We start from the raw sequence: 21,170 nt of genomic DNA on the forward strand, positions 1-21,170 counted from the left end.
ACTTTTTGCAATAACTTTTTTAGGTGTTGCTAATTCAAGTCCAGTTTCAAATACACTATACCACTTGATGAGTAGTCTGAGTTCCTAATAATAATAACATAATCCTAATTTCTCCCTCCTGTGTCTTGTTTTATTGCTGTCATTCATTTTACTTACAATAAACACACATAAGTACATATATATTAAATATACATATTATACTTTATATTTATATTTATTATTTATACTATATTTATATTACACATATTTACAGACTAAATATATATATATTTCTGATATACATAACATAAAATCAAATACACTGTTGGCATCATTATTTTGAACTGTTATTAGATCAATTAAGGAGAAGAAAAATAACAGTTTTTATTTTACCTTCACTTATATTTTTGATGCTCTTCTTTTCCTCATGAAGACTCAAGTTTATGACACATATCATTTTCTTTCTCTCCAAAGAGTTTTTAACATTTCTTGCAAGGCAGGTCTACTGGCAACAAATTTCCTCAGTTTTTGTTTGTCTGAGTAAATAATTATTTGTCCTCCATTTTTAAAGAATAATTTATCAGGGTACTGAATTCTGTGTTGTTATTGCTTTTTCTTAACAATATGTATTTCATTCCACTCTCTTATTGTTTGCATGGTCTGAAAAGAAGTCAGAAGTAAGTCCTATATTTGTTCCTCTATAGTTAAGGTGTTTTTTCCTCTGACTTGTTTCAGAATTTTTTTATCTTTGTGATTTTCTATAGATTAAAAATGATATACCTAGGGTAGTTTTCTTTTCTTCTTTTTTCTTCTCTTTTCTCTTTCCTTCCTTCCTTCCATCCTTCCTTCCTTCCTTCTTTCCTTCCTTCCTTCCTTCTTCCCTTCCTCCCTCCCTTCTTTCCTTTCTTTCTTTCTTTCTTTCTTTCTTTCTTTCTTTCTTTCTTTCGTCGTTTATCTTACCAGTGTTCTATGGATCTGTAGTTTGGTGTCTGAATTTAATTTGGGAAACTTCTCAGTCATTGTTTTAAGTGTTTCTTCTCTTCCTTTCTCTCTTCTTGTATTCCCATTATGTGGATGTTACAACTTTTGTAGTTATCACTCAGAACTTGGATATTCTGTGTTTTATTTTGTTTTGTTTTGTTTTGTTTTTAGTCTTTTCCTTTGATTTTGGGTTTTAAGGATTCTATTGATATATCCTAAAGTTTAGAGATTCTTTTCTCAGCTATGTCCAGTCTAATAATAAACCTGTCAAAGGCATTCTTCATTTCTGTTACATGGGAGGGAATCAATGGAAAGATGAGATAATCTCCATAGTACATACCCCATAACATTGGTATACAAAAATTTCACCTTGTTCCCTGTATTGGTTTGATAGGACTGCCCCAACAAAATACCATAAGTTGGTGGCTTAAAAAACAGAATCTATTTTCTCATAGTTCTGGAGGCTGAAAGTCCAAGATCAGGGTGCCAAGAATGGTTGGTTTCTCCTGAGGCCTCTCTCCTTCACTTACAGATGGTGGCCCTCTTGTTGCCTCTTTTCATGGCTATCTCTCTGTATATATATCCCTGATGTCTCTCTCTATGTCCTAATCACCTCTTTTAAGGATGCCAGACAGATTGAATTAGAACTCACCCTTATATCCTCATTTTAACTTAAATCACCTCAATAATGGCTCTGTCTTCAAATACAGTTTCTGAGGACTTGGAAGTTAGGCTTCCACATTGACTTTTGGAGGGACACAATCCAATCCATATCATCTAAATTTTTAAATACTTTTTTATTATTGCTCCCCACAGTAACCAATGCCTCAAATTCCTTAAAATTTAGTGTTCTACAATTTAAACAAATATTAACATCTCCTTATAGGTGTGTTTCTCCATTGTACTTCTCATTTATCACTTACTCTTCCATCTTTTACATCTTCCCCAAATTTATTAATATTTGTCTTCCACTATTGTTTTCTCTACTTCTATATTAATTCTAGTATATTTCTACCACTTTATTACCATTTACCTAGGAGCTTAGAAGTGAGATGTGTTAATGAGATATTCAAGCTACATATTTTATCAGAAATTAAACAAATATTTTTTTACCTGAACTGGTTGCTGGTAAAATCACTAAAATAAACACAGATATTTTAATGTTTTCCTCTAAACTGTTCTCTTCCAAAATATGTAAAAAGGTCTTCAGCCAGAAAGTATAATTAGAATTTGTCATCCTGAGTAGTCATGTTGGACCTGGGGTGAGCCTTTTGGCTTCCTAATAGCATAAGTAAGTTTGGGCTGAGAGCTGCCAATGAGCTAAATATGATCAGCACTGATTCTTTCAGTGCCATTGGCTATATGTATATGATGATTAAAGAAATCCACTTATGTCTCTTATGGTTAGAAGCCTGGTTCCACTAATTACTGTAATAACTGAGGCATTTGAAAAAATGTTAATTTAAATATAGTGTGGGAGTTCCACTTGCACCATGACAATGTAAGGAGTTCCATGAATCTGCTCCCCAGTGAAACTGGGGGGAATAGTAAAATAGAAGAGCAAAATTTAAATTCTCTGGCAATGGCCTGGAGGGCATAGAGAAAATTAAAAAATAAATCCCACTTATTCAAGAAAATATACTAATACTCAGTAGGAATTGTAAGTCTATTGTACCTTAACTAAATCCCATGTCATCCCTCCTCCTCCTAGCTCAGTGAGGTAGAAACTCTACTTCATACTGGTATAGTCAGTAAGACAGGGCTCCCTCTCCCCCAAGGTCCCTGACAGAGGATTATCTATGGACAGGCAGGACATCATCATTTTGCATTTTGCATTCAGCTACCTACTGGTGAGGCTAGGTTCTGGGGAATAAAACCAAGAGGTAGGGATTCCCTAATTCTTCCAATCCCTATTTGTACAACAGAAATTCTACATAATGTAGGATGCCACTGAAAATATTGGTGTCCTGATTATCCTTGGCCTGGTTCATCATGTGAAATCACCATGTTTTGCTAAAATAGGCAAACTAAGGAGACCTAGGCCTGCTTTGCTCTATCCACTGAGCACTCAGCACCTAAAGTAGGGGTGTCAGGGAGAAGGATATCATTTTCCCTACCCCCAGCAACAGTGGTATGGCTCAGAGATTTTGCCTGGGAGGAGAAGCAGCCATAGAATAAAAAACTATAATGCCTCTCCAAAAGAACTGACTTCATTTGGCACAGAGTATGCAGAAGTTCATGCCTAAGGGCACTCTCTAAACAATGGAAGTTATAATAAAAAGTAATTGATAGGAATTGATGGATTCATTAGAGATATAGGCTCAACTGTAGGCAGGATAGTTTTTCAGAGAGTAATTGGGAAAAGATATAGCTGAGAAGAGCCCTTCTGAGATCAGAACAAATCTCAAATACTGACCTCTGGAGCTCTTCCTTGTAAAGAGACCGAATTTGATTGGATTAGTCTGTGAGGCAAAGTATACCATAGCATATTGTTGAAAACAAGAAAGCAATTAGCTGGCAATGAATGTGGTCAAAGAAAGATAGTCAGAGTTCTCCCAAAACCACTGTTTTGGTTATGAGCATACCCAAAGATGCGTCTCTTAAGATCAACATCAGAAGCTTCACACTGGGGGTGGGGGGAGTTGGAATAAATCTCACCAGAATAATCTAGTCAGTCACTAAACAAGTAAATAAGCCAATAATAATTGCAAAGCCCAGGGCGCCTTGGTGGCTCAGTTAAGTGTCTGCCTTCAGCTCAGGTCATGATCCCAGTGTCCTGGGATTGAGCCCCGCATGGGGCTCCCTGCTCTGCGGGGAGTCTGCTTCTCCCTCTCGCACTCCTCCTGCTTGTATGCCCTCTCTTGCTGTGTCTCTCTCTGTCAAATAAATAAATAAAATCTTAAAAAAAAAAATTGCAAAGCCCAGATTAGGGAAAGGAACAGTACATAAAATTGTTATATTATATAAAATGTCCAGTTTCTAACAAAAACAGCAACAAAATGACATACGCAAATAAGCAAAAAAGTATGATACATACACCAAAGAAAATAGTATGCAACAGAAATTGTAGAGTCACTCAATGTTAATTTTAACAGAAAGACTTTAAAGCAGCAAGTATAAATATGCTCAGAGAACTAAAGCAAAACATGCTTAAAGAGGCAAAGAAAGGTATAATAACAATGTTGCATCAAACAGAGAATATCAACAAAGAGACACAAATTATATGTCAAGAGAATAAAATGGAAATTATGGATTGAGAAATATAGTAACACAAAAAATTTACCCAGAGTAGCTTAACAGTAGATTTGAACTGATGGAAGAATTAACACACTTGATAATAGGTGGATGAAGACTGCAATTTGAAGAACAGAGAGATAAAAGAATGGAGAAAAACAAAACAAATTAAAAAAATTCATGACACCATTAAGCACACCAACATACACATGGAATATCAAAAAGAGAGAGGAGTGAAAGCAGCAGAAAAATATTTAAAGAAATAATGCCTGAAAACTTTCTAAATCAATTGAAAAACATTAACTTACACATACAAGAACTTCAACAAACTCCAAGTAGGCTAAATACAGTTATCTGTAAGTAGAAATATCATAGTAAAAATGCTAAAAGACAAAGAGAATATCTTGAAAGTAGCAAGATTCACTTACAAGTGAATACTACTAAGATTAACAACTGATTTCTTAAAAGAAACAATGGAAGACACAAAGCAGTGGAACAAGATATTCAAAGTGCTCAAAAAAAAATTAAAAACTTGTCAAATAGAATTATATGTCAAGAAAAGCTATCTTTCAAAAATGAAAGACAAAATAAGGACATCCCCATATAGACAAAACCTGATATAATTTTTTGCTAGCAGATCTGCCTCACTAAAACTACTAAAGGATGCTCTTCAGGCTGAAAGCAAGTGACCCCAGACAGTAATATGAACTCACATGAAAAGCAAAAAGTAATAGTAAAAGTAATTATGTAATTATAAAAAATGGTATTATAAAGGATTTTTAAAATTTTTCTTGTAACTGGATTAATAATTGCATAAAACTACATGCATATAATATATTTGGGGGGCTATAACATACAGAAACAATGTATTTGCTAATAACAGCACAAAGGTGATGGGTGGGAAAAAAGCCGCATGGCACTGTACTGTATTTTATGTGAAAAGAGACAAGTCTTATGCATAAATATCAGCTTGAATATCCTGGGCTGCCTGGGGAATTATAAACAGATTTTTAGAGAATAAGCTACAGACTAGGAACATGTATTTAGGATGTTATATTAGCAAGAGTAATTTTGTGTAGTTTTTACCATTACACATGTTGGAGCATTTATTTCAGGCTTTAGAAGTTTCTTTAACCAACAGAAACATTATTTGATGATTGGGGTGATTCTGTAAGTGATATAAATATAATTAGCTAAGCCATTTAGCTGTGATCTGTAAGGAAATTAATGTCAGCAGTAAGAAGACTAAAGATCCTTTTTATGCAGAGATAACACAGTTGGCAAAACTGTTATGGCTGATAACTTGGAAAGCAGTCCATGGACCTAACAAGACCATAGCTCTGTGGGAAGTTTTTGGAAAGAAATGGAATGACAGTGTTGGCATTTATTTTGTTTTTACTACAGTACTAAACAAGAGAGATGAGCTCAGGCACAGAGAAGAATTGAGTTTTCAGGCAGAAATGTAAGAGAATAAATAAAGCCCAGAAATGTGTGGCTTAGCCAGTTTGGAAAACCCAGCTGCTTCTTGGTCTCAAAATCTAGTAAATAAGAAAAAACTTGTTCAAGTGATAAATGTCCATTAAGTTTCCCATTAAATAAGGTCACTTAGCCTTGTGACAAAGTACAAAATAAGGGTCTTTCCTTCACAGCCACGCCTATAATTTCAAATAACTTCACATTGAAAGAGAATGAATAGTTTGAAGAAGTTGAGAAATAAAGACAACTTAAGACCTATGTCTAGGAAAAACAAAAAACAAAAAACTTTGAGTAGATTACTGGAACTCAGACATTTCTAGAAGCAAATTGATCAGAACCCTGCTTATGTTTTTAGGGGTGTGGGCAGGGACTGTTTTACCAAGGACAGAAAAAGTCTAATGTAGTAGTGGCTTTGTCTATTTCTTTTGTCCACAAACTTTCAATAACAGGATATAAACTGTGAAAGCTGTGCAGACCCCAGTGAGAAAATAATTTCCCAATAATCACTTTAGATGATGACATAGTACATGATAAGCGAGGTAGGACTTCACAAAAATGAGGAAACATACACACACCTACATATAGGACATTGAAGAGACTTGACAAGGCTATTTCTCCCAAAGAGTAGAATATAAGTCTAATTAAGGAAGTTTCCAAACCTACAGGAAAGGAAGTTTTTACAAAGGTTATTCAGCAGGATTTCATGATTGTTACAGAGATTGCTATGTGTGATTTCCTATCTCTACTCTTCTGAAAGGGAGTGTTTATAGTCATCATTTTCTCCTTGTTAACCATTATATAGTGGATGTTAGGGAAAATAACTTTTCTTTTTAGTTTATAACTTGACAATACCTAATGAACTATATAAACAGTGACCTGATACACAGGACTTCATAATTGCTTGATATTTTGGGACTTTGAGATGAACATAATGATGGTATTTATGGAATAGTAATTAAGGCCTAACATATATATTGCATTTCTCCTTTTGGACACACACATCTCTACAACTTTGGAAGTTAGTACGAAAAGTATCTTACTTTAGGGGCCCCTGGGGGGCTCAATTGGTTAAGCATCTGACTTTTGATTTTGGCTGGGGTCATGATCTCAGGGTTGTAAGATTGAGCCCCATATCAGGCTCTGCACTGGTCATGGAGCCTGTTTAAGATTTTCTCTCTTCCTCCCCTTCTGCCCTTCCTGCCATGCACTCATGTTCAATCTCTCTCTCTCAAAAAAAAGAAAACAAATGTATTTTACTTTAGCCAATGAAAGGTTGGCAGAAGTTATATGAGTTCCATGTTCTCCTACCCTTGCCATAGTAATTAGGGTACTATATGACATGATGGTGATTCCATCCATCTGGCTCTCTGAATGACCACTATACTTAGAGCCCCTCCACTGGACTGTGTTGGCATGTATTGTGACTGAGAAATGTAAGTGAGTTTAAGCCACTGAGACATTGCCTTTGTTAGTTAATGAGCATAACCTGGATTATTCTGATTCATTCTGATTGAATGCTTTGAGGATAAAGTGACTGTAATCTGTACTGGAAATAAAGTGACCAGAAAGCCCAACAAGCAAACCAGCGAAGAAACTGAATAGCTGCTCATGTGATTCTTTTCCTCCTCTTCACTGGACTGAAATTTTCAGTTTCTTTTGTACTTAGGTATGGTTGTATAACTTAATTCTAGCCATTGGAATATGAGCATATATGATGTGTCTTACTTAGAGCATGACTTACTATTCTACTTTTTAGTACCTTAAAACTGCAAACACTTATTATCTCACAGTTTCTGTGGGTCAGACACACTCGTACAGCTTAGCTGGGTCCTTGGGCTCATGGTCTCTTACTAGGTGCGGTCATGTCAAAACTTGATGACAGAAGATATACTTCCCTGGCAATCACTGATTTAGCTCTGTTTCTACAATGTTTCCTATTCCAGAACTCATAAATGGAATCATAAAGTACATAGCATTCTAAGACTCGCTTCTTTCACTTAGCTATAGTTATTTAAGATTCATCCATGTTTTCACATGACGTGATAGTGCATTCTTTTTACTGGTGAATAGTAGTCCACTGTATGGATGTACTACAATTTGTTTCTCCATTCACCTTTCAAAAGACTTAATGAATACTTCCAGTTTTTGGTGATTATGAACAGAATTCCTATGAACATTCGTAAATGGTGCTGGGAAAATTGGACAGCTACATGTAAAAGAATGAAACTAGATTACTTTCTAATACTACACATAAAAATAAACTCAAAATTGATTAAAGACATAGATATGAGACCTGAAACTAGAAAAATCCTAGAAGAGAGCACAGGAAGTAATTTCTTTGACATCAGCCATAGCAACATTTTTCAAGGTATGTCTCCTAAGGCAAGGCAAACAAAAGCAAAAATAAACTATTGGAACTACATCAAAATAAAAAGCTTTTGCATAGCAAAAGAAACCATCAACAAAACAAAAAGACAACCTACTGAATGAGAGAAGATATTTGTAAATGATATATCTAATAAGGGATTAATATCCAAAATTATATAACTCAATACCCAAAAACCAAATAATCCAATTAAAAAATGGGCAGAAGAAATGAGTAGACATTTTTCCAAAGAAGATATACAGATGGCTAACAGACACATGAAAAGATGCTCAACTACACTAATCATCAGGGAAATGTAAATCAAAACTACAATGAGATATCTATCACCTTACATTGGTTAAAATGGCTAAAATCAAAATGACAAGAAATAAGTATTGGCAAGGATGTGGAGAAAAATGATCCTTACGCACTATTTGTGGGAATGTAGTAAATTGGTACAGCCACTGTGGAAAACAGTATGAAGTTTCTTCAGAAAACTTAAAAATAGAAATGCCATATAATCCAGTAATTCCACTACTGCATATTTGCCCAAAGAAAACAAAAACACTAATTTGAAAAGATATATGCACCTCAATGTTTACTGCAGTATTATTTACAATAGCCAAGACATGGAAGCAACCTAAGTGGCCATCAATAATAGATGAATGGATAAGGAAAACGTGGCACACACACACACACACACACACACACAGGAATACTATATAGCCGTAAAAAAGGATGAGATCAAGCCATTTGAGGCAACATGGATGGACCTAGAGGGTATTTTTCTAGTGAAAAAAGTCAGATTAAGAAAGACAAATACCATATAATTCCACTCATAAATGGAATCTAAAACACACACACACACCCCCCTAAATGAGTAAACAAAGAGCAGAATCAGACCTATAAATACAAAGACCAAGCTGATGGTTGCCAGAGGAGTGCGTGATGAGGGGTTGGGTGAAATGGGTGAAGGGAAGTGGGAGATACAGGCTTCCAGTTATGGAATAATTAAGTTACAGGAATAAAAGACACAGCATAAAGAATGTAGCCAATGATATTGTAAGAGTAATATTAACAGGACAGATGGTAGCTATACTTGTGAACGTAACATGATGTGTAAATTTGTGAAATCACTAGTTATACACCTGAAATTTATGTAACATTGTATGTCATCTATACACAAATAAATCAGACAACAAAAAAGAAAACTTATGCCCACACAAAGCCTGCACATCTGCACATGAATGTTCACAGGATTTCTAGTCGTATCTCCCACGTTTGATCCTCATAATACTTCCTTGTCTGCCAGCTAGCTCTATGCACAGCAACCCAGAGAACTCTGAAGTCATGCATTGGATGGAGTAGCCAAAGATGCATTAATCCTGCGTATTTTGGAAAAAGCCCCCTACCAATTAGGAAGACTGTGGGATCTTGGTGGAATTTATTGCACTTTTTTTGTGTAGTTATTTTTATAGCAGCTGGCATTACTTTGTTTATCCCTTTCTTCTTTCTTCATCCTATTTACACACCATGAAGAATAAAGTCCTAATTGGTAATAATGAACTTTAACATGATATAAAGAAGGATTTAAATTGATAAAATATTGGCCCATTTGAGAAGTTAATATTTTTGAAGAGAGGTAATCCCTCCCCTTAACCAGCAATGGAAAAGTAAAGGGGACACCTAACAAATTCTTGCTTTCCCTTCCCAAAACCAAATAATTAAGGCACAATACAATTATATGATTCAGAAGAAGCAAAAAAGGAGAAATATACATATTATTTCCTTGCTTATCTTATGTACTTACATGTGACTGGCATGATGTGATTCCTTAAATGAATGCTGTAATGAGGTTGTAGCAGTCTGTTGGGATTATCGCTCCTTACATAGAAGGCTTGGGGTCCATTAACTGTAGTCTCTTATTAAGACATTCCATTCTAATTTCTAGCTGCTCTCAGATAAAATATGGTTCTTTTGCAAGTTCCGTGGCCACTTACCGCCTTTCCCTCATATGCTTTACCTTTTGTACCATGCTGTGGTTGTTAAAGGAAAACCCAAAGCTCCCAATCTCACAGGACAACTCCTGTACTACACACAATTCTGCAACTTGACTGCACATGCAGACTGCACATTCCATATCTTTCATAAACTATGAGCTTGAAGATGGGTGCATTTTCTTTTGTACTTGGATATGCTGGCATATCATTTGTGTAAGCCCTTTCCCACTTCTGTATCACAAGGAATGGTTATAAGCATGGTGACTCAGCAGCTAGTCACTCAAGGAGTTAGATGTTAATTTGGCCTTCCATCCAATATACTCTAATTTTTAAAAGATTTTCTTGAATCTTCCTTAGCTTGGTTTGGCAGTTGAAACTACTCAATGATCTGTCCCTCCTCCCAAAATGAAAGAAGTAAATGACTACACAAGCACTGAGCTCCCTCAGAGGACATCCTACCTTTGCATCTTATCTTTCCCATTATTTATATGGGAAGAAGCTTGAAACACCGAGTTTGCTGAAATGAAAAAACTAAGGTAATGAGGGTCTAATGCAGGGTGGTGACATTCATGAGTTGGTCAATCCTGAATGTAGTATACATAGTGGCTTTTATTCTCAATTGTCACTTTTAGTCTTTAGGGTTAAATGGGAAATACCTGGCTTGGCACCAAATCCAATCATGTTATACTGTTATTATTACCGTAGTTTCGTATGGTTACTGACAGGACTGATTATGAGACAAGTGGAATCTGGGGAAATTATAATCTGGGTGCATTTCTCAGAAGTAATTAAATTTATTGTTAAAGTCAGATCTCTGTACTTGCCATCTGGCTATTAATCCTGACTTTCTTTTGGCTTCTTATCTCTCAACTTAGTAAATATATACTTAAAAATTTTTTTGCACCTTGTTCTTCTCTTTTTTGACTTCTGCTTTCTATGTATCCCCTTCTTGATAATGTTTTCATTGATTTCAGACTGTCAATGAATTAACACCCAAATTTTACACTTGTTTTTGCTGTGGTTAAATGTCTACTACCTTTTCTACCCATGCACCCCTCCAATTGGACACACAAAACAAAATGTAACAAAAATAATTGAACTTCCAGAATGAGCATCATTGAGAACATATGTTCTTGCATTTGTTCTGATGCTGCCTGCTGTCCTCATAATTAATTGCCTTATAAGCCTTTCAGGTCCCCACTGTATTGAAGGATACATGAGGAAGAAGAATCATGTCTTCACTTTGCATTGCTATGGGAAGATTCATGAGTACATGGGCACATCCAACATTATAGGGTAGTATAATCACTTATCAAGATGAGTTGAGGGCACCTGGGTGGCTCAGTCGTTAAGCGTCTGCCTTCGGCTCAGGTCATGGTCCCAGGGTCCTGGGATCGAGTCCCACATCGGGCTCTCTGCTCGGCAGGAAGCCTGCTTCTCCCTCTCCCACTCCCCCTGCTTGTGTTCCTGCTCTCGCTATCTCTCTCTCTGTCAAATAAATAAATAAAATCTTAAAATAAATAAATAAATAAATAAAGATGAGTTGAGTTTAGGAAAACATGCTTTATTTCTTATGACGAAGAAAATCTTACGATGAAGAAAATAGAACACAATTTTCCATTTACTATTCTTCCAGGAATAATGAGATTTAGTAGTCATCAATACATAATACACTATAAAGAAAAAGAAATTTCAAGAAGAAATTTGGAGAACAGTATGGTGAAACTGCTTAAAGTAAACAATTCTCACTATAGATTAATCTCTTCAACACAAATCAATTATTCACTTTCAAGACATGTTATGGACTGAATGTTTTCATCCTCCTCAAATTCCTGTGTTGAAGCTCTAAACCTCAGTGCAGCTGTATTTGGAGATGGGGCCTCTAAAGAAGTAATTAAGGTTAAATGAGTCGTAGGAGTGGGGCCCTGCTCTAATAAGATTACTGCCCTCATGAAAAGAGACATCAGAGCGCTCACTCTGTGTGTGTGCGTGCACTTGTGCACATGCATCAAGGAAAGGCAATATGAGAACATATCTGCTAGCCAGGAAGGGAGCTCTCACCAGAAACCCGAAACCAAATCAGTTAGAACCTTGATCTTACACCTCTAGCCTGAAGGCCTGGGAGAATATAAATGTCATATAAGCCGCCCAGTCTATGGCACTTCGTTATGGCAGCCTGAGCAGACTAATACAACACACTCTCACACATTATTTTATCTTTCGCACACATTATTTTATTTGTTCAAATTTAAAATTAAAAGCAAAAAGAATTAAACATTTTCAACACTCAATGTATATTCTTATATGTAATGTCTTGTTTTCACCATACGTCTTTTAATCTATATTTCTGACATAAAATGATATCAATTCTATATTTTAAAAATAGATATGGAATATGTCAAATAAAAGAGTCATTTAGGCTTAAAATATGTATAGTAAGTAAAAGTTACTATGCTACATCTTAACAATGTAAGCTATTTTTTTATTCTATAAAACTGATTGTATCTGGCTCTGTAGTCCCACTTGCAAACTTTAGAAGAGAGTGTATAACAGCTATTTCTGTAGCTTCTTTCCTGAGGCTTATATAGCATGGAAACATACGAATGGGGCAAGAAGTGAAGCCTCTGGTCACTAACTGACATTGGTTATTTAATGCTGGACCTCTGATATCTGTGAAATCTGGCTATTAAGTCCTGTTCTGGCCCATTTCAGGCAATGAGAACATGGTAGAAGACAGAGAGCTATCAGCAGTCCTGCCTATGTCTATCCCCAAAGCCTGATAAGATGTCTGGCACCTATTAGGAATTTCATAAATACTTGTGTGATGAATGAGTGAATATTTTTAACTGCTCCTTTTCCTGTCCACACCCCTATCCTCTTTTACTTCTTATATCATTTAAAATGTTTTCACTGTAAAGCAATTTCAGAGCTACCTTCAAATACTGTCTCTTTTTGAACCATACCCCAGTCCAGTCAGACATCAATTCCACAGTGTATATTGCTCAAGTATATATTCCTATTAAATCCTAATTTAGGGGCACCTGGGTGGCTCAGTAGGCTAAGCATCTGCCTTCAGCTCAGGTTGTGATCCCAGGGTCCTGGGATCGAGCCCCGCATCGGGCTCCCAGCTCAGTGGGAGCCTGCTTCTCCCTCTCCCTCTGCCTGCCGCTCCCCCTGCTTGTGCTCTCTCCCTCTTGCTATCTGTCAAATAAATAAATAAAATCTTTAAAAAATCCTAATTTAGATCTCATTATTTCACAACTCATTTGTAATAATATTTTTCTATTATTTATTAATTTTATTTACCCCAAAATTCCATTTACCAATGTTTTATTGACCACAATTTGATAGTTACTTGGGAAAAAAAAATTTTCTTTTAAATTCTCAATAGCTCTCCATTCTGTATACAAAAAATGTTCATAATCCTTAATAATTCATATCCTATGAATAAGGAGATGCACAACCATCGACCAGACACAGACCATACCTATGAAGCTATATTGTAGTCCCTCCTTTTTTAGAAAAAAATATAACAAACTCTGCTATCCTCGTTTTATAGAAAAAGAAACAGAATTACTCAAGGTCACAGATTTAGTAAAACCTGCAATGTAAACTCAGTTCTGTGACCTAATAGCCTGCTTAGTTTTTCCTCTATAACACAAGGACCAACATGAGAATATAAAATAACTATCAATATGGAGAATGATTTTCAACTGAAAAAGTTGAAACTCACTTAACAAATTACAGGTCTTGAAGTTAAAACATTTAAAATCTAAAATTTTGAAAATTTAATGTCTCCACATTGTGTATGTTAGTATTAGCATCCATTTGCCATGGCAGTTATTTCTTTGTGTGATTAAAATATTTACAAAGTTTGACATGTCTTCCCTTAGTGAAGGTATTTTTTAGGTCATTCTAGAAAAAACTTCTTGAAGTTTATTATAAGTGGTTTTGACCTTCAAAAATTATGAAACCTAACTGCATGAAGTAAATATATATATTATTGTATGTGCCATTATTTATTCACTACTACTTATTCACTGGAATTTAACCAAAGAAGAAAATATATAACTGATTATTTCTATTAAATGTCATGGAGTGTCTGGATATTGATGCCATGGTCTACAATATGTGACAGGAAGTCAATATGTAAGGGATAATTCCACCTTGTTTGAGGACTAGGAAAGAAACTCCATATGTATCTATTTAAACAAGTCAAGGTGATACATGACAACATGCAATGCCAATTTTTGTGTAGATATGGAGAAATACAAACATATAGAAAACATATTCAAAACTTGTTAATGTTTACAATTACATATAAATACAAAGACATGTTCCTGTTCTTAACCTGTTACAGTATCCAAAGGAATTTTTATTCCGCTATCAATGACTGCTATCAACATTAGAATAAACAAAGCGCTATTGTTTGGTAGGCAAATTACACATGATCATTTTCAACATTTATAATATTTTTGTAAAAAGTGTAAATTAAAATATATGGTGCTCCAGGATAATCACATAGTCACCCTCCTTTAATTCAGCTCACAGATATACAATATACCATCAGTTTCTTTTTTTTTTCAACTGAATTTTATATAATAAGGTATGTGCATGGAAGGGCAGGGTATGGGAATTGAGGCAGTTGGAGGAAATTGAAACAGTAGTATACACACAACACTTAAAAAAAAAAAAAAAACTCGAGAAACTAAGTTCTATAAGATGCAAAGTGCTGAATTTGTGACAGTTACCTCATCCCAAGAAAAACAGCCTAACAATTCAAATATGAATTAAGCTTTATAGAAAGAGCTTATAGATTTAAGAATGCAGCCAAACTATATACTCAAATGCAATTATTACTTGTAAGCTTAGATTTTGCTGGACATGAATGTGAGAAAAACAGGTAACTAAATCTTGAAGCAGCAAATATAAAGAAAATAGTTTCTATTTTACTTACATTAGGCTCTTAAGGAAGGCAATATAAATAATGTTTTAAATCTGAGATGTGAAAGTGAAGAAAGTTATTAATACAGAGAGAAAATATGTGTATGTGTGTATACATATAGATATAGATATTTATGTATTCATTTATTTAATCACTTATTTTTTCATTTATTTAATCACTTATTTTTTCATTTATTTATTTTAACATATATATATATATATATAGGTTAAAACTGTGATGTGAATTTTTATATAAAATTATTAATACAGGTGGGGTGCCTGGGTGGCTCAGTTGGTTAGGCGACTGCCTTCGGCTCGGGTCATGATCCTGGAGTCCCGGGATCGAGTCCCGCATTGGGCTCCCTGCTCGGCGGGGAGTCTGCTTCTCTCTCTGCCCTCTTCCCTCTCGTGCTCTCTGTCTCTCATTCTCTCTCTCTCAAATAAATAAATAAAATCTTGAAAAAAAAAATTATTAATACAGGTTTCCAGGATTTCCTTTTGGAAACATAACAATGTATTTAGAAGCAATTATACTATTTTTAAGTTATGATGCATTCACATTAGAATAAAATGAAAATATCTTCTATATAAATATTATTGAGGGCATGCATAAGAATATTAGACATTAATCAGATCTATGTTTTTATCCACTTCATTACTGACAATGGCACCAACATACACAGTATAATCTAAAAATGTATAATATTAGAGTTAACTTTTAAATTGCTTTGCTGAAAAGAGGAATGCTTTGATGGGAATGGCAGATTAGATAATTCTGACCAGCTCTCTTACTAATGATAGAAGAGCTGAATAATATATTTTAAAAATTCATTTGAAGGTACTGGGAAGCTGATAAGTCAGGGTAATGTTTAAGGACCAAGACCAAAAAGAGAAGGCTGACACCCAGCCACCTTCCCCTAGCTAACTCCGAAAGAGTTAGACAAGAATCTCAAGATTCTGACTTGCTGTTAGAACAATCTCTGTTTCAGACTGTGTTCTTGGAAAAAAGTGAAATTAACATGTAGATATTATGGATTAAGACATTTGGAAAGAAGAGCAAGTAAGTGTCATTGAGCACAAAGAAAAATTAGCTATGTTGTAGCCCCTCCTAATGTCTTAGTCAACCTCATGAGAAGCACTAAGCTGAGATGGCCCGACATAACTGTTCTGAGTTTGGGAGAAGTCTAGGACTTTATATATCAGGTTGATCAGTCATTGATGCAAATGTTAGTTCCTTCCAAATTGATCTATAGATTTATTAAAATTCCAGTCAAAATTCTAGCAAGTTATTTTATAGATTTCAATAAAATGATTCTAAAGTTAATATGAAGAGGTAAAAGACTCAGAATAGCCAACACAATATTGGAGGAGAAAAAGATTGGAGGACTGATGTTGAAACTTACTATAAAGCTACAATAATCAAGGTTAATATCATCCTCAATGGGGAAAAACTGAGAACTTTTCCTCTAAGGTCAGGAACAAGACAAGGATGTCCATCCTTACCACTGTTATTTAAAGTAATACTAGGAGTCCTAGCCTCAGTAATCAGACAACAAAAAGTAAAAGGCATCCAAATCGGCAAGAAGTCAAACTTTCACTATTTGCAGATGATATGATACTCTATGTAGAAAACCTAAAAGACTCCTCATACAAAAAAGTAAATCTAGACACAGGCCCTTCACAAAAATTAAACTAAAATGTATCTTAACCTAAATTACAGAAGGAAAATTATAATATAAAATGCTTACAATATAATATAGGAGACAACCTAGATAACTTTGGGTATGGTGATGCCTTTTTAGATACACAACCAAAAACACAACCCATGAAAAATAGTAATAGATAATCAGGACTTCATTAAAATTAAAAATGGCTGCTCTTCAGAAGACAATATCAAAATAATTAGAAGACAAGCCACAGACTGAGAGAAAGTATTTACAAAGAGCCACATATGATAAAGGACTGTTATCCAAAATACACAAAGGACCTTTAAAATCTCAACAGTAAGAAAACAAACACCCTGATTAAGAAGTGGGCCAAATACTTAACAGATGCCTTACCAAAGAAGATATACAGATGGCTAACAAGCATATTAAAAGACGTTCCACCATCATATGTCATCAGTGAAATACTAATTAAAATAATGAGATACTACTACAAAACTATTAGAATGGCCAAAACCAAGAACAGTGACAACATCATAAACACTGGCAAGCATGTGGAGCAACAGGAACTCTCATTCATTGCTGGAAGGGATGAAAAATGATATAGCCACTTTGGAAGACAGTTTTGTGGTTTCTTACAAAATTGAACACATTCTTGATATATGATTCAGCAATCAAGCTCCTTGGTCTTAACCCAAATGAACTGAAAACTTATGTCCACATAAAAATCTGCACACAGATGTTTACAGCAGCTTTATTCATAACTGCCAAAACTTGGAAGCAAGCAAGATGTCCTTCAGTAGATGAATAAACAAACAGTGGTATATCCAGGTAGAATATTACCCAACACTAAAAAAGAAAAAAAAAAAAAAAAAAAGAGCTACAAGGCCATGAAAATACACAGAGGAAACTTAAATGCATACTATCAATTGGAGAAAGCTAATGTAAAAAGGCTATTTAGACATTCTAGAAAAGACGAAACTACAGACACAGTAAAACAATTAGTTTCCAGAGATGAGGTAAGAGGAGGGATGAACTGGAAAGGCCCAGGCGATTTTTAAGGCAGTAAAAAGACTCTGCATGTTATTATAAAAATAGACACTTGCCATAATTTGTCCAAACCCATAGAATGCATAACACCAAAACTGAACCCTATGGTAAACTATGAACTTTGGGTGATTATGATATGTCAATGCCCATTCATCAATGGTAATAAATGCACTCTTCTGGTGAATGATACTGATAATGAGGGAGGCTATGCATGTGTTGGGGAAGAGCAAATATTAGAAATCTCTGTACCTTCCTATCAATTTTTCTGTGAGCCTAAAATTGCTCTAAAAGCTGAAGTCTAAAAAAAGAAAAAAGAAAGATCTAAGGGACTTAGGAATAGTCATGCAAATGTTTGCTTAGGGTCAGCATAAATTTTCATTTCTCTGAGACTCTAAGATAAATACCAAGTGTGCAGTTGCTGGTTACATGGTAGGAGTATATTTAACTTTATAAAAAAGTCTACCTAACTGTTTTCAGTGTTGTACTCTTTTTCATTCTGTATCCAGAATGGTATTAGACATCCATTTGCACCATATACATACCCGCATTTTGTACAGTTTGATTCATAGAATTCATACAATTTCCTTATAAAAATCTTATCAGGACAGGATTATTAATACATTTTATTTTTTAAACTAAGTTATGTTTATTATTTCAGCAGTAGGCAAATTAAACAAATCAGAATATTGTACATTTGAAATGAGTGATTTGTGAAAATTAAAAATATAAATTAATAAAGGGTTTTTTTTTAAGTCTCTTAGAATTCAGCAATTAAACTATCTGGTGTTAGGGATTATTTTTTGGAAGGTTTTTAACTACAAATTCCATTTTTTAAAATAGATAAAAGACCACTCAGCTTACTAATTTCTTCTTGAGTAAATTTATATCATTTATGTCTTTCAAATAATGGGTCCAATTCATCTAGGTTGTCAAGTTGATGGACATAGAATTTCCATAGTAATTCCTTATTCTCTTTCTAATGTCTGTGGGATCAGTAGTGATGCCTCTCTTTCATCATAAGTTGGTAATTATTGTTTTCTCTCTTTTATTTCTCAGCCATCTGGTAAGTGGTTTGTCTATTCTATTGGTCCTGTGAAAGAACCAGCCTATCATTTCCTTAATTTTTTTCAAACTGTCTTTTGATTTAAATTTCACTAATTTTTGCTCTACGTTTTATTATTTTCCTCCTCCTGCTTGGATTTATTTACTATTCTCTCTCTCTCTCTCTTTTTCTATATATTCTTAGGTGGAAATTCAGTTTACTAATTTTAGACCTTTTCCTTTTCTAATATAAACATTTCAAGACAAAATTTCTTTCTAAGCACTGTTTAACTGCACCCACTAAGTCTGATGTTTTATTTCTTTGTTTTTATTTAGTCTGAAATATTTTGTAATTTCCCTTGAAAATTCCCTTCAGACCTCTGAATTACAGGAGTGTGAGGTTTATTTTTGAGATATTTGGGGATTTTCCAGATATCATTCTGTTATTAATTTCTAGTTATTGTCTGAGAACATACTTAGTATGATGTCTATTTTTTAATTTTTGTTTTATAACTTAGAATATGATCTGATTAGATAATGCTACATGTGCACTTAAGAAGAATGTATGCTCTGCTCTTATTGCACTGAGTGTTTTATGAACGTCAAACAGGTCAGTTTCTCTGATAGTGTTATTCAGGTCATCAATTTCCCTACTGAATTTCTGCCTCCTAGGTTCTGCCTACTGTTGAGAAAGAAATGTTCATGTCTTCAACTATAATTGTGGAATTACCTATTTCTGCCTTCAGATCTACCACCTTTTGCCTTATGAATTTTGAAAGCCTGTTACTAAATCTATATGTAATGAGGATAATTCTGTCTTCTTAGATAATTGATGCCTTTATGATTTTGTAATTCCCTCTTTAATTCTGATAATTCCATATCTGAATTCTACTTTGACTGAAAATTCACTATTTTTTTTTTTTTTGGATAGTATTAGGATGGCATTTATTTCTTCATCCTTTTATTTTTAACCTGCCTATTTTTAGATTTTGTAACCACTCAACTCAGTCACTGTAGCATGAAAGCAGCCATAGGCAACATGTAAGTTAATAACTTTTACTGTTTCCTTAACATAGTTTCTGCAGGCAGTTGGCTTTAACTCTTACTTCTGTTCCAGTAGGTAATGTATGTATCTTTGGTTAGCAGTCTTCAAATTTTTCTCTTTTTCTTTGGTTTTTAGCAGTACAAATATGGTATGATTAGGTTGATTTTTATTTTTATTTTATTTTTTCTTGATGTTTTCTGATCTTCTTACCTGTCACTAATTTTGGAATATTTTTGCCCTTTATTTCTTCAAGTTTTCTTTTGCTCTATTTTCTTTCTTCTTTAGGGATTCCAAATTTGCATATGTTAGTTAGACTGCTTGATATTGAGTTACAGATCTTAGACTGTTCTGTTTATTGTTGTTGATTCTTTTTCCACTTTTTTTCTCTCATATCCTTTCAGTTCAGGTAATTTCTATTTGCCTATCTTCAAGCTTTCTGATTTTTTTCCTAGCTGCTCTGAGTCTACTTATGATTCCTCAGAAGTATTCTTTACTTCTATTACTATGTTATTCCTAACATTTAAATTTGGTTCTTTCTTTGAGCATTAATCTTTGTATTGAAAATACATACATGATCTTGTATTTTGTCTACTTTTCCCATTAGGGTTTTTAACACATTATTAACCCTTATGCTATAGTTCCAACATATGTGTTATATTTGATTTTTGTACTAATGATTAATTGTCTCTTCAGAATGTTTTTTATTCCTTTTGCATGCCCATACTTTTTTGTTTAATGGGGGGACCTGCTGTATAGAAGAGGGATTAGCAAACTGTGGCCCTCAGGCCAAATCATTTCCACCAATTAGAGCTGATTTTGTACAGCATATGACAGAGAATTGTCATTTTTAAATGTTCAAAAAAATCAAGAGAATAATAATATTGCATGGCATGTGAGAATTATGAAATAAATTATAAGTAAATAAAGCCATGATATTAAAGTTATTTCCAATATATATAATGTATGACTTTTACAAAACTCAAATATGTTAGTAAATATTTTTCTTGACATTATTCTTCATATATATAATGCTCATCATCAGGTACCAGATAATATTTTTCTTCCATCAAATTAACTTTCTCCTTCAGTATACTCATTAGCTATTCTAAAGGTTAAGTCTTAAATAATTACAGAAATCCTCTCTGGAAATTTAATCTCCAGGAATTATTGTCATCTTCTAATATCCACATAATTGTCCTTTATTTACAGCCACAGTTTATTTTAAGAAATTAAGATATTCAACTAATTCCCAAATTTCAAAGGCTCTCTGTATCTGAAGAGATATTTGAACTCCAACTTCTAAATATTTAGTCAAGATTTTGAATGATTTAAAACCTTTCATTCATTTGCATTCACCCAGACTCATTCAAGAATCTTATCATATTAACATA

The sequence above is a fragment of the Leptonychotes weddellii genome, chromosome 1 (genome assembly GCF_054177405.1).
Source record: "Leptonychotes weddellii isolate Sample4059 chromosome 1, ASM5417740v2, whole genome shotgun sequence".
Taxonomy (NCBI): domain Eukaryota; kingdom Metazoa; phylum Chordata; class Mammalia; order Carnivora; family Phocidae; genus Leptonychotes; species Leptonychotes weddellii.